This window comes from Elephas maximus, chromosome 1, assembly GCF_024166365.1.
Source record: "Elephas maximus indicus isolate mEleMax1 chromosome 1, mEleMax1 primary haplotype, whole genome shotgun sequence".
NCBI lineage: Eukaryota > Metazoa > Chordata > Mammalia > Proboscidea > Elephantidae > Elephas > Elephas maximus.
Genome location: NC_064819.1, coordinates 99,170,788 through 99,183,086, shown reverse-complemented (window position 1 = coordinate 99,183,086; position 12,299 = coordinate 99,170,788). Strand labels below are relative to the sequence as shown.

General features: G+C 43.5%; 1 protein-coding gene and 1 pseudogene across 2 annotated transcripts in view; one reads left to right on the top strand and one right to left on the bottom strand.

The window, feature by feature from the left end:
• LOC126081159 (HLA class II histocompatibility antigen, DRB1 beta chain-like) overlaps positions 1-12,299 on the top strand; it is a 288,700-nt gene that overhangs the window by 37,059 nt on the left and 239,342 nt on the right. The window lies entirely within an intron of this gene.
• On the bottom strand, positions 2,910-11,616 carry LOC126057267 (HLA class II histocompatibility antigen, DR alpha chain-like; annotated as a pseudogene).

Here is a 12,299-nt window from a genome sequence, read left to right as displayed (position 1 = left end):
AAATCAGTTGGATTCCTCTACAGCAACAAAAAGAACATCTAAGAGGAAATCACCAAATCAATACCATTTACAGTAGTCCGGAAGAAGATAAAATATTAGGAATAAATCTTACCAGAGCTGTAAAAGACTTATACAAAGAAAACTACAAAATGCTTCTGCAAGAAACCAAAAGAGACCTACGTAAGTGGAAAAGCATACCTTGCTCATGGACAGGAAGACTTAACATAGTAAAAATGTCCATTCTACAAAAAGTGATCTATAGATTTAATGCAATTCCGATCCAATTTCCAATGACATTTTTTTATGAGATGGAGAAACAAATTACCAACTTCAAATGGAAGGGAAAGAGGCCCCGGATAAATATAGCATTACTGAAAAAGAAGAGCAAAGTGGAAGGCCTTACTCTACCTGATTTTAAAACCTATTATACCGCCACAGTAGTCAAAACAGCCTGGTACTGGTACAACAACAGATACATAGACCAAAGGAACAGAATCAAGAATCCAGACATAAATCCATCCACATATGAGCAGTTGATATTTGACAAAGGCCCCAAAACTGTTAAATGGGGAAAAGACAGTCTTTTTTACAAACAGTGCTGACATAACTGGGTAGTCATCTGCAAAAAAATGAAAAAAGACCCATACCTCACTCCATGCACAAGAAGAAGCTCAAAATGGATCAAAGACCTAAACATAAAATCTAAAACGATAAAGATCATGGAGGAAAAAATAGGGACAACGTTAGGAGCCCTACTACATGGCAAAAACTGTACACAAAACATTACTAACAATGCAGAAGAAAACTAGACAACTGGGAGCTCCTAAAAATCAAACACCTATGCTCATCCAAGGACGTCACCAAAAGAGTAAAAAGATTACCTACAGACTGGGAAAAACTTTTTAGCTATGATATTTCCGATCAGCGCCAGATCTCTGAAATCTACATGATATTGCAAAAAGACAAATAACCCAATTAAAAAATGGGCAAAAGATATGAATAGACACTTGACTAAAGAAGACATTCACGTAGCTAACAGATACATGAGGAAATGCTCACGATCATTAGCCATTAGAGAGACGCAAATCAAAACTACAATGAGATTCCATGTCACTCCAACAAGGCTGGCGTTAATAAAAAAAACACAAAATAAGAAATGTTGGAGAGGTTATGGAGAGAGTGGAACACTTATACACTGCTGGTGGGAATGTAAAATGTTACAACCACTTTGGAAATTGACTTGGCACTTCCTTAAAAAGCTAGAAATAGAACTACCATATGATCTAGGAATCCCACTCCTTGAAATATATCCTAGAGAAATAAGACCCTTTATAGAAACAGATATATACACACCCATATTTATTGCAGCACTGTTTGCAATAGCAAAAAGATGGAAGCAACCAAGGTGCTCATCAACAGATGAATGGATAAATAAATTATGGTACATTCACACAATGGAATACTACGCATCTGTAAAGAACAGTGAGGTATCTACGAAACATTTCATAACATGGAGGAACTTGAAAGGCATTACGGTGAGTGAAATTAGTCAGTTGCAAAAGGACAAATATTGTATAAGACAACTATTATGAGAACTCGAGAAATCTTTTAAACAGAGAAGAAAATACTCTTTGATGGTTACGACAGTGGGGAGGGAGGGAAGGTGGGAGAGGGGTATCCCCTAATTAGACAGTAGATAAGAATTACTTTAGGTGATGGGCAAGACAACACACAATACAGGCAAGGTCAGCACAACTGGACGAAGCCAAAAGCAAAGAAGATTCCTGAACAAACTGAAAGCTTTGAAGGCCAGCGTAGCAGGGGCAGGGGCTTCGGGACCATGCTTTCAGGGGACATCTAAGTCAATTGGCATAACGAAATGTATTAAGAAAACACTCTGCATCCCACTTTGGAGAGTGTTGTCTGGGGTCTGAAATACTAGCAAGCGGCCACCTAAGGTGGATCAATTGGTCTCAACCCACCTGGATTGAAGGAGAATGAAGAACACCTAGGAAACAAGGTAATTATAAGCTCAAGAGATAGGAAGGGCCACATAAACCAGTGACTACATCAGCCTGAGACCAGAAGAACTAGATGGTGTCCGGCTACAACCGATGACTGTCCTGACAGGGAACACAACAAAGGACCTCTGAGGGAGCAGGAGAGCAGTGGGATGCAGACCCCAAATTCTTGTAAAAAGACCAGACTCAACGGTCTGACTGAGACTAGAAGGACCCCAGTGGTCATGCCCCCAGACCTTCTGTTGGCCCATAACAGGAACCATTCCTGAAGCCAACTATTCAGACAGGGATTGGACTGGACAATGGGTTGGAGAGGGACGCTGGTTAGGAGTGAGCTTCTTGGACAATGTGGACACTTAAGACTTTGTTGACATCTCCTGCCTGGAGGGGAGAAGAGAGGGTGGAGGGTATTAGAAGCTGGCAAAATGGACACTACAAGAGAGAGTGGAGGGAGAGAGTGGGCTGTCTCATTAGGCGGAGAGCAATTGGAAGTATGTAGCAAGGTGTATATAAGTTTTTGTGTGAGAGACTGACTTGATTTGTGAACTTTCACTTAAAGCACAATAAATGTTAAAAATAATAATAATAAAAGTTCAAATCGGAAAAAAAAAAAGCAGAAATTTCTTCATTGGTCTTCTCTAAGAAAGTCCATAACCTGTAGTAGGACACACAGAGTTACTAAAGAGTTTAAAATGACTCTTTTGAGCTCCCTTCGTCAGATTCCTTCCTCTCTTCCCTTAAGTTTTTTACTTTGGAAAAGTCTCTTAAGATCATCAGACCACTAGTAAACATAACTCCTCTGACATGAACTGCTGTACCATACTCTCCAGGGGAGCATGAATGAACTGGCCACGTGCTACCTTCTTTTAGAGCATCTAACACCACTTGTCAGACTGCAGAAGCTGAAACAGGCATTGGACTCCATGAGATTTCTACTGCATGAAATGAATCTATGCCAACACCAATGGAGCCAGCTCTGGAAATGCTGCCCAACTGACAGCCTGCTTTAGGAAACAGGTTCTCTGTTGTCTCTGGGAGGAATTTGGCATTTCAAACTCTTGGAAAAAAATAAAACAGAACACAGGGTAATGAATGATGGTAGGGAAAGCACTTAGTAGCAAATGTAAGTTACTTAGTCAAGACAACAGTTATTAATACATTAAAGAAGAGGAATATAAAATAAATTACTCAAGGAATTGCAGAGTAGTGAGGAAGCTGATTAATGGCAGAAGACAAGGTATATGGATTTTACCAAATGGTACAAAGCAGTTATGGCACTCTGGGTCCCAAGGGACCAGACACATGCATCATCTGAGGAAACCATGAAACAAAGGAGATTGAAGGATGGTTCATACCCCAGTGCTTGAGGAGCACCTTGTCGAGTCCCCAGTGATCCACTTGGCAGTCACAGAAGTCCTCTTTTGAGGGTAGGAAGGAGAGACAGTAGAACTTGGAGAAAAAGTGGTCTTCCCTGGGCAGGAAGACTGTCTCTGAAACTCCTGTGATAACAGGTTTTCCATTTTTAAGCCTTGTGACTTTGAGCATTGGTGGGGAGAATTTGTCAACAAAACAGATGAGGATGTTGGGCTGTAGAAATTCTGCAGGGCTGTTCAAAATCGGTGTCCCTTCTGGAGATTCTGGGGGAGTCGGCACATGACAGAAATTAGACTTGCATGCTGAGACTTGTCCCTTCCTCTCCCTCCCTGAAATGTGGTCCAAAGGACATTAAAAGAGCAGTTGAAGTTGTGTCCTGAGGACTCTATGCCATGGACTCAGATACCAATCTCTGACTCTGTCAGCCTGGAACTTGAACCAAAATTGAGGTGTAAGATATCCAAGGACCTACTTCTGGCTCCTTTCACAAGCCATGGATTCAGGGTTGTGACTTTTGTGAGTGGCTGTGCATGACAGAGACAAGACATGCATACATAAAGGAGGAAACAAACTCATTGGGCGCGTAATGCTGGGCTGGCTTATAACAAGTTTTTTGTTGTTGTTAGTTGCCATCAAGTCAATTCCAACTCATGGCGACCCCACGTGGCCCCTTGTAACTCCACGGGGAAATTCAGTCACAATAATGACATAAAGAGCTGAAGCATTTATTTTAAAGCTACAGATCCCATGCCTAGGAAAGCAGTAGAGAGAGGTACCATTGATGCTCGGTGTGTGGTTGGACCATTTCATCACGACATACAGGTTGGCTTTGTCCACAGCTATATTGGCCCAATGCACTCTGAGCCTCAAAGCTGGCAAAATGTTCAAATTCTTTAAGCCACCAGACTGTCTCCTTCTTTTCCACAGTGGCATGGAAAATCTCATCACCATCAAATTCAAGCATAAAGTCAGCTGATTGGGGCTGAGATAGAACTCAGCCTGGATGGTCACGTGCTCCTCTGAAATGGCAAGAAAGGGAGTTAGGGTGAGAATGAGGAGAGACAGGTGAAGAAGAACCCAGGGCATGAGACACATACATGTGGGCAGGAGGTGATGGAGAGGTTTAGGGCCCAGTGGAACGGAGCAGTGAGGGACACTAGGAGTGAGCTTGGAAAGCTGAGGCCTGAGTGAAGGATATGCTTGTTGAACAGTGCTGGAGAAGACATAGAAGGGGGCAGAGTCAGAGAAGGTGGATTGAAGGCGATGAAGGCTAAAAAGCTCAGAGACTTGTGAAGTTGTTTTTTGGCTCCATGTTACTAGCTGAGAAATAAAACCCTTTTAAGAAATGCAGCATGGGTCCCCAAAAGAGAAATGTTCTTTCACTCTTTTCACAGCTTTTACAGAGGCTTTAAATACACGAACAGGTCAGAGATCCTGGCATGTCTTTCTGGGGACACTGTACTCTAAGAAGCAAACACCGTTTAGAAAGAGGGAAACACGGGTTAAAAGGTTGAGTTCTGAGTTTTGGAGTCAAGTCAAATCTGGAATTCTTATTCAGCTACTTACTTGTTGAGCAATCTTAAGGAAAATATTCTACCTATTGATGTATAGTTTTCTAATTACAGTTCTGTTGTGGTTTTACTTCCTCCGTAGGAGTGTTTTAAAGGTTAAATGAAACAAGGTAAGTAAATTACTAGTATACATCAGGTCTGCAGCAAGCACTGTTGACTATTTACGGTTGGAGGCTGCTTTGTATCTCAGAAAAATACAACTGGGGCCTGGAATACCCAGAAAGCTAAGATCAAGACCATGTGGTGGTATAGATCACCCATTTACCTAGGTCTACACCACACCACAGACACATCTATGAGAAGCATTATGTTTGCATTGACCTTAACAATGCACTTTTGTATCTTGATGCTCCTTAGATTGGGACTATCGTTATTGGACCTACTGTATTCTATATGGTTGATACTGAGAATAATCAACACCAAGGGGATAATCTACCTGAAAATGGAAACCTACACTTGGAGAGAACGCATGCTGTATGGTGTGTGTACGTGGGATGGGAACTGTTTCAGTACTCTGTCTTCAGAAACACGTGAGGTTTTTTAAGGTTTGACTGTATATTAATAAACCTAGGGATTGATTTAACATTTGTAACTCTACACACACACACAAATATTCTAGCTTCCCTTTCCAAACTAAGAGCCTTGATCTTTCCAGGTGAGCATCCTCATTCGCCGCTCTTTGTGGGCAATGGAAACTACAATTGCCACCAGGGGTGTTAAGCCTCGGACACTACTTTGCTTATTTCCAGTGTTCACGTTACCTTCTGTGGGAGTCACTCCGAATGAAGAATACTTCTTCACAACACCTCTTCTCAATAGGACAAATGTTTGCTGTGCAGATGGCAGAGAAAAAAATCAGATCCCTCAATTCCTTATTCATTTTTCTACTCTCTGGAAAATATCACTATATATCCATGACTTCAGATCACTGTAAGAGCCACTGCATTGTGGATTATCACTGTCATAATACAAACCAAAACGAAAAATAATGTCGAGGTCTAGTGAATTCCGACTCATAGCGAACGTATAGGACAGGGTAGAACTGCCCCAGAGGATTTCTAGGGAGCACTTGGTTGATTTGAACTGCTGACCTTTTGGTTAGCAACAGAGCTCTTAACAACTGCACCACCAAGGCTCCAACATCACTGTTCTAGGAAGGAGTAATTCGGTGCAATTGACATCAGCATTCCTTTGCTCCCAGTCTCTCTTGGGTTCATTGTTGCTCTTTGTTGACCTTCCCTTCTAGTGATCTTCAGTACAATGTCTGTGCTCACAATATGTTGACATAATTCACATGCCAAAAGAAATTACCATCAAGTGAATTCCATCTCATGGAAACCCTGTGTGTCAGAATAGAACTGTACCCCATAGGGTTGTCGAATATTGTGACCTTCGGAAGTAGATTGCCAGGCCTTTCTTCCAAGGTGCCTCCAGGCACTTATTGGCAGAGCTAAAAGAGCTTTGTAACACTTGCCTGAGAAGGGCAAAGGCTGAGTCAGCCCAAGAGGACTAAGATGTAGGGGCTGAAGGCCAGAGAGAAGCCCGTCTGTGGCACAGCTGGAAAGAGGCCGTGCTGATCAAAGAACAGTATCCTGAGTGTTCCTGAACCAGGACTGTAACCTCTTACTTCCCTAATAATCCACTTAACTGTAAGTACAGTTTGTGAGTTCCGAGCGGCCATTGCAAGGAGTTATTGAACCCAGCACAGAAGTAGAGAGAGCCGTGGGAGGGAAGGTTGGTGTCAGAAGTGTGAAAAGTTTGGAAGGAGGGAGTGTCTGGCCTTCACCTCATAGGAATCAGCCCTGAGCTGTTGGTACCGATAATAATTCTACTCCCTCCTGTGAATATAGAGGAGGTCACACGTCCCCACCACCGCGCCATTTTTACACATGTGATCCAGCAATCCCACTCGTGGGCATATCCCCCAAAGAATTAACAGCAGAATGAAAGCAGATCTTTGTAAAACCGTGTTCATTGCAGCCGTAGTCACAATAGCCAAAATGTGGAAATAGTGGAAATGTCCACCAACAGATGAGTGGATGAACAAAATGTGGTACACACATACAGTGGAATATTACTCCGCCATAAAGAGAAAGGAAGTTGATACTCACCACCACATGCATGAACCTTGAAAAGATTTTGCTGAGTGGGATAAGTCATTCACAAAAGGACAAACACTGTATTATCCCACTTATAGGAAATATCTGGAATAGGCAAATGTATAGAGATCAAAATTTATTAGTGATTACCAGGGGCAGGATGGAGGGAGGGGGAAAGGAAGACACAACACTTAGGGGACATTGAGCTTCTTCTGTTCAGGGTGATGGAAATACGTGGGAATGATGATGGTTGACCAACATGGTGAACATATTTAATGTCACTCGATTGTACCTGTGAAGATTGTTGAAACGGAAAACGGTTTGTTACCATATATTTTCCACAATCCTAAATGAATGAATGACAATTAAAATCTAGTATCTAGTAATCTCCGAAAAGACTGAGAATGTCCCTTTCCCTTACCCTAATAAATGGCTGCAGGATCCTCTAAGGAAAGCTCGGCAGACAGTTAACAGGACATGTTTATGCAATTTTGCAAGGTCCCGCCTCAAGGGAAACCTGGTCTTGATTCAATCAAAGGGACTCTGGGTCTACGAATGAACTTAGGCCCAGAAACTGGGTGAGAGGCTGCAACAGCTTTTGTGGCAACTACCTTGGGGGTCTGGCTACCAGACCTGAAGCTTTTCTGTTCTACAGATCAAGTCATATTTTATTTAGTTTATTTTTTTCCTTTTCTTAAAAATTGAATTTTAGATGAAGGTTTATAGAACAAACTAGTTTCTCATCAAAGAGGTAGTACACCCTGGGTTCCCTATTACCAGCTTTCCTGTTCCTTCCTGCCTTCCAGTCCTTGCTCCAGGGCTGGTGCACCCCTTTAGTTTTGTTTCGTTCCGTGGGCCTGTTCAATCTTTGGCTGAAGGATGAACCCCAGGAGTGACCTGTTTTCTGAGCTGAAAGGGTGTCCAGGGGCCATGCTCTCAGGGTTTCTCCAGCCTCTGTATGAGGCCAGCAAGTCTGGTCCTTCTTTTGAGTTATAATTTTGTTTTACATTTTTCTGCAGCTCTGTCCAGGGCCCTCTATTGTGATCCCCGTCAGAGCAGTCAGTGGTGGTAGCCGGACACTATCTAGTTGTGCTGAACTCAGTCTGGTGGAGGCCGTGGTAGATGTGGTCCTTTAGTCCTTTGTACTAATCTTTCCCTTGTGTCTTTAGTTTTCTTCATTCATCCTTGCTCCTGAAGGGCTGAAAAGAGTGGCATATCCTAGATGGCCATTCACAAGCTTTTAAGGCTCCAGACGCTATTCACCGAAGTAGAATATAGAGCATTATCTTTATAAGCTATGTTATGCCAGTTGAGTTAGATGTTCCCTGAGACCATGGTCCCCACAGCCCTCAGCCCAGCAATTTGGTCCCTCAGGGAGTTTGGATGTGTCTATGGAGCTACCATGACCTTGCCTTGTATAGGTTGTGGTGGCTTCTCCAGTATTGTGTACTGCCTTACTTTTCACCAAAGTTGCCACTTATCTATTGTCGAGTTTTTCCATCCCACACCTCCCGCCCCGTAAACATCAGAGAGTGTTTCTTTTTGTGAGTAAAACTTTTTGTGAGTTTTTACAGTAGTAGTCTCATACAATCAAGGAATATTTTAGTAGGTTGTCCATCTACTTTATTTCTAGGATCACCATGGTGCATTATTAAAAAAAAAAAACCCTGTTGCTGTTGAGTCAATCTGAACTCATAGCGACCCTATAGGACAGAGTAGAGCTGTCGCATAGGGTTTCCAAGGAACACCTAGTGGATTTGAACTGCTGACCTTTTGGTTAGCATGCGTACCTCTTAACCACTTTGCCTCCAGGGTTCTAATCATTCATCAGCCACCATCAAAATCCCTGCAGGTTAAAATATTTTGTAGGCTTTTTCTGATTACCATTCCCCAACGCCCATTATGTCTGTGGGGGTGAATGCTGACACTTGGCCTCTGCCACTCCAGGATTCCAAGGAGCCCTGATCGCACCATGGTTAAGAGCTCAGCTGTTAACAGGAAAGTTGGCGTTTGGAACCCACCCAGCTGCTCCGTGGGAGGAAGACTTGGTGATCTGCTTCTGTGAAGATCACAGCCGAAAAAACACTATGGGGCAGTTCCACTCTGTCACATGGGGTCACGAGGAGTAGGACTCAACTTGATGGCACCCAACAACTCCAGGATTCTAGCATTTCCAGAATGTATAGTGCCCATCTCACTGGTGGCTCTCCCACTTTGACCCTAGGCCAATGGAAACAGTCAGGACAGAGCTTCTCAAGGACACTGGTTCTCCCCTAACTAAGGTTGGCTGCGCCTTCAGGGACTTCTCAGGGGGTGTAATGTGGAGTGGATGTCCGGATCACACTTAATATATTCACATCAAAGTTTCTACCTTCCTTAATGTTTGGGCCCCTTCTTCTATGTTATTTCAGGGAGTTCCAGCATCTCAGCCTCCCTGACTGTAGGTTATTGCTGAGTTCAAGTTTTAGTCAATCAACCAGGCAAATTGCTAACCCCTCTACCAGCATCACAGGCTAACATACTGCAGTAGATTGAGAAAAAAAAAAAAAAAAAACTAACCTAGAAATTCTTCCCATCCCTGTGTGTGCACCGCTTTGCCATGTAACTTTACTGCTCTTCCCATCAAGAGGCGGAATCTATTTATTTCTTCTTTTTTACTGTAGTAAAATATATACAACAAAAAAGTGTCATTTTAACCATTTCAAGTGTACACTTCAGTGACATTAATTGCAGTCACAATGTGACTGCAACCCTCACCACTATCTCCAAAAGCTTTTCATCACCTCAAACAAAAACTCAGTTTCCCTTAAGCAGTAAGTCCCCATTTCCCCTCCCCCAGCTGCTCGTAACCACTAACCAATTTTGTCTCTATGCATTTGCCTGTTCTAGATATTTTATACAAATCGGATTATACAATATTTGTTTTTTTGTGACTGACTTTTGTCACTCAGTGTAATGTTTTCAACGTTCATCCATATAGCAGCATGCATCAGAACGTCATTTTTACGGCTGAATCAAGCTCTATTGTATCTATGTACTGCATTTTGTTTATCCATTCACCTGGTGGTGGACGCTTGGCTGTTAGGAGTAATGCTGCAGTGGACATTGGTGTGTAAGTATCTGTTTGACTCCCTGCTTCAATTCTCTGGGTAAACACGTAGTAGTGGAATTGCTGAAAAAAATAAAAAAATAAAAAATAAATTTTTTTTTTAATGGTAATTCTGTGTTTATCTATTTCAGGAACCACCAAACTGTTTTCCACAGCATGTAGGCCATTCTTGAGTCCAAGTTTTAGCCACTCAATCATATGAATTCCTAGAAGCTAGCACACTGCAGTAGATTGCAAAAACAACAACAACAACAACAACAACAAAAAACCCCACATAATCCTCCCATCCCGGAATGCACACCCCTTTGCAGTGTGACTACTGTTCCTCACATCAAGAGGTGGAGTCTATTTCTCAACTCCTTAAATCTGAGTAGTAATGTGGCATGCTGTGACCAATAGACTGGGGCAGAAGTGGCTTTGTGGGAGTTCTGAGCCCAAGTCACCAGAGGTCTGAGGCTTCCACTCTTTCTCTTGCTGCCCTGAAACACCCTGGCCTACATCCTTGAGCACAGGAGAGCACATAGACAGCCAGGCCCAACTGATGGCCAGTACCAACTGGCCAACTATCTTAGGTCATCCACCTCCAGATGAGCTACCAGATGAAGATGAGTTCTACTGCATGAAAACGACCACGAGGTCATACCTGACCATGAGATCATACCTGACCATGAAGTCACACCTGACATGAGGTCATACCTGACCATGAGGTCATATCTGACCGTGAAGTCATACCTGATGTAAGATGAAGTGCAGGATCACTGGAGGAGAGTGGTCAGGGGACTGAGGGTCCAGGGCGTGGAAAGAATCATCTATGTGACACTGACAGCATTGACAATTATGGCAAGAGTGGTGCTAGTGAAAATGGTGGTGAGTCAGGTGCTATAATCCTCAAGGAATGAGGAGTGGCCCAACTGAAAACTAAACTCCTTGCTGTCAAGCTGATTTCAACTCCTGGCGATGCCACGTGTTAAAGAATAGAGTTGCTCCATAGGGTTTTCTTGGCTGTAACCTTTACAGCAGCAGAGAACCAGGCCTTTCTTCCACAGTGCCACTGGATGGGTTCAAACCACCAACCTTTAGGTTAGTAGAGGAGTGCAAACAATTTGCACCACTCAGGGGCCTGAGGTCCTTAAATGTCTGCGACAATGGTATTGTCAAATAGCAGGAAACTCAAAGCTGGAAGTTTAGGGGGAGAGGAAAGACGATATTCTGGAAGAGATAATGAGGAGTAAGGAGGTCACTGACCCCCCTTCCCGGCCAGTGGCAGGAGAGCGAGGGGGGAAAACAGCCACCATTTGCAGCAGTGGTAGAGGAAGCAGTGTCCTTGGGGAGAGCCAGGCTTCCAGAAGAGCTAGAAGGCGAAGGAAATGTTCAAAGACAGGAAATTCTGGGGCCCCTCCCATGCCCGGGTCCTTGGGTGCTGCAATGGTTAATGGGCTCATCTGCGAACTGAAAGGCTGCAGGCTGAAGTTCACCTAGAGGCACCTCAGAAGAAAGGCCTGGTGACCTGCTTCCAAATAATCAGCCACTGAAAACCCTACAGAGCACAGTTCTACTCTGACACACACTGGGTTGCTGTGAGTTGGAATCTACTCAATAGCAACTAGGTTTTTTCCCCCATCCCTGAGTTCTAGGCAGCACGGTGGAGCTCTAGGAGGCTGAGTTCTGAGGAGGAGTGGGAGATGTGATCAGAGTCCGGGAACTCTTGTGGGGATGGAATAAACATATTAAAGGGTGTAATGGGATTAGTCCTGCTGGTCTGCAGCAGAGGGGGGAACTGTGAGTGGCTGGAAGGCTGTTAGGGAGAAAAGCAACAATCCCATCTTTGCACTCGGAGGGCCTTGCTAGGAGCCTGCCTTAATCTGGGCCACTTGTCCTTCAAGTCTGGCCAATGACACGGGGAGGGGCGGGTCTATCCAGAACTGTTCCTCCTGCCACATCTGTCCACCAATGTTCAAGAAAATGATGAAGAAGTCAGTGAGACAGAATAAAGTACACAACAGGTCCCAACATATATTTAATGTATAACAACAGTGGAATTTCAATTCAGTGAGAACCCCCAACCTCTTACCAAAAAAACCAAAAAACCAAATCCATTGCCGTCCACTAGATTCTGACCCACAGT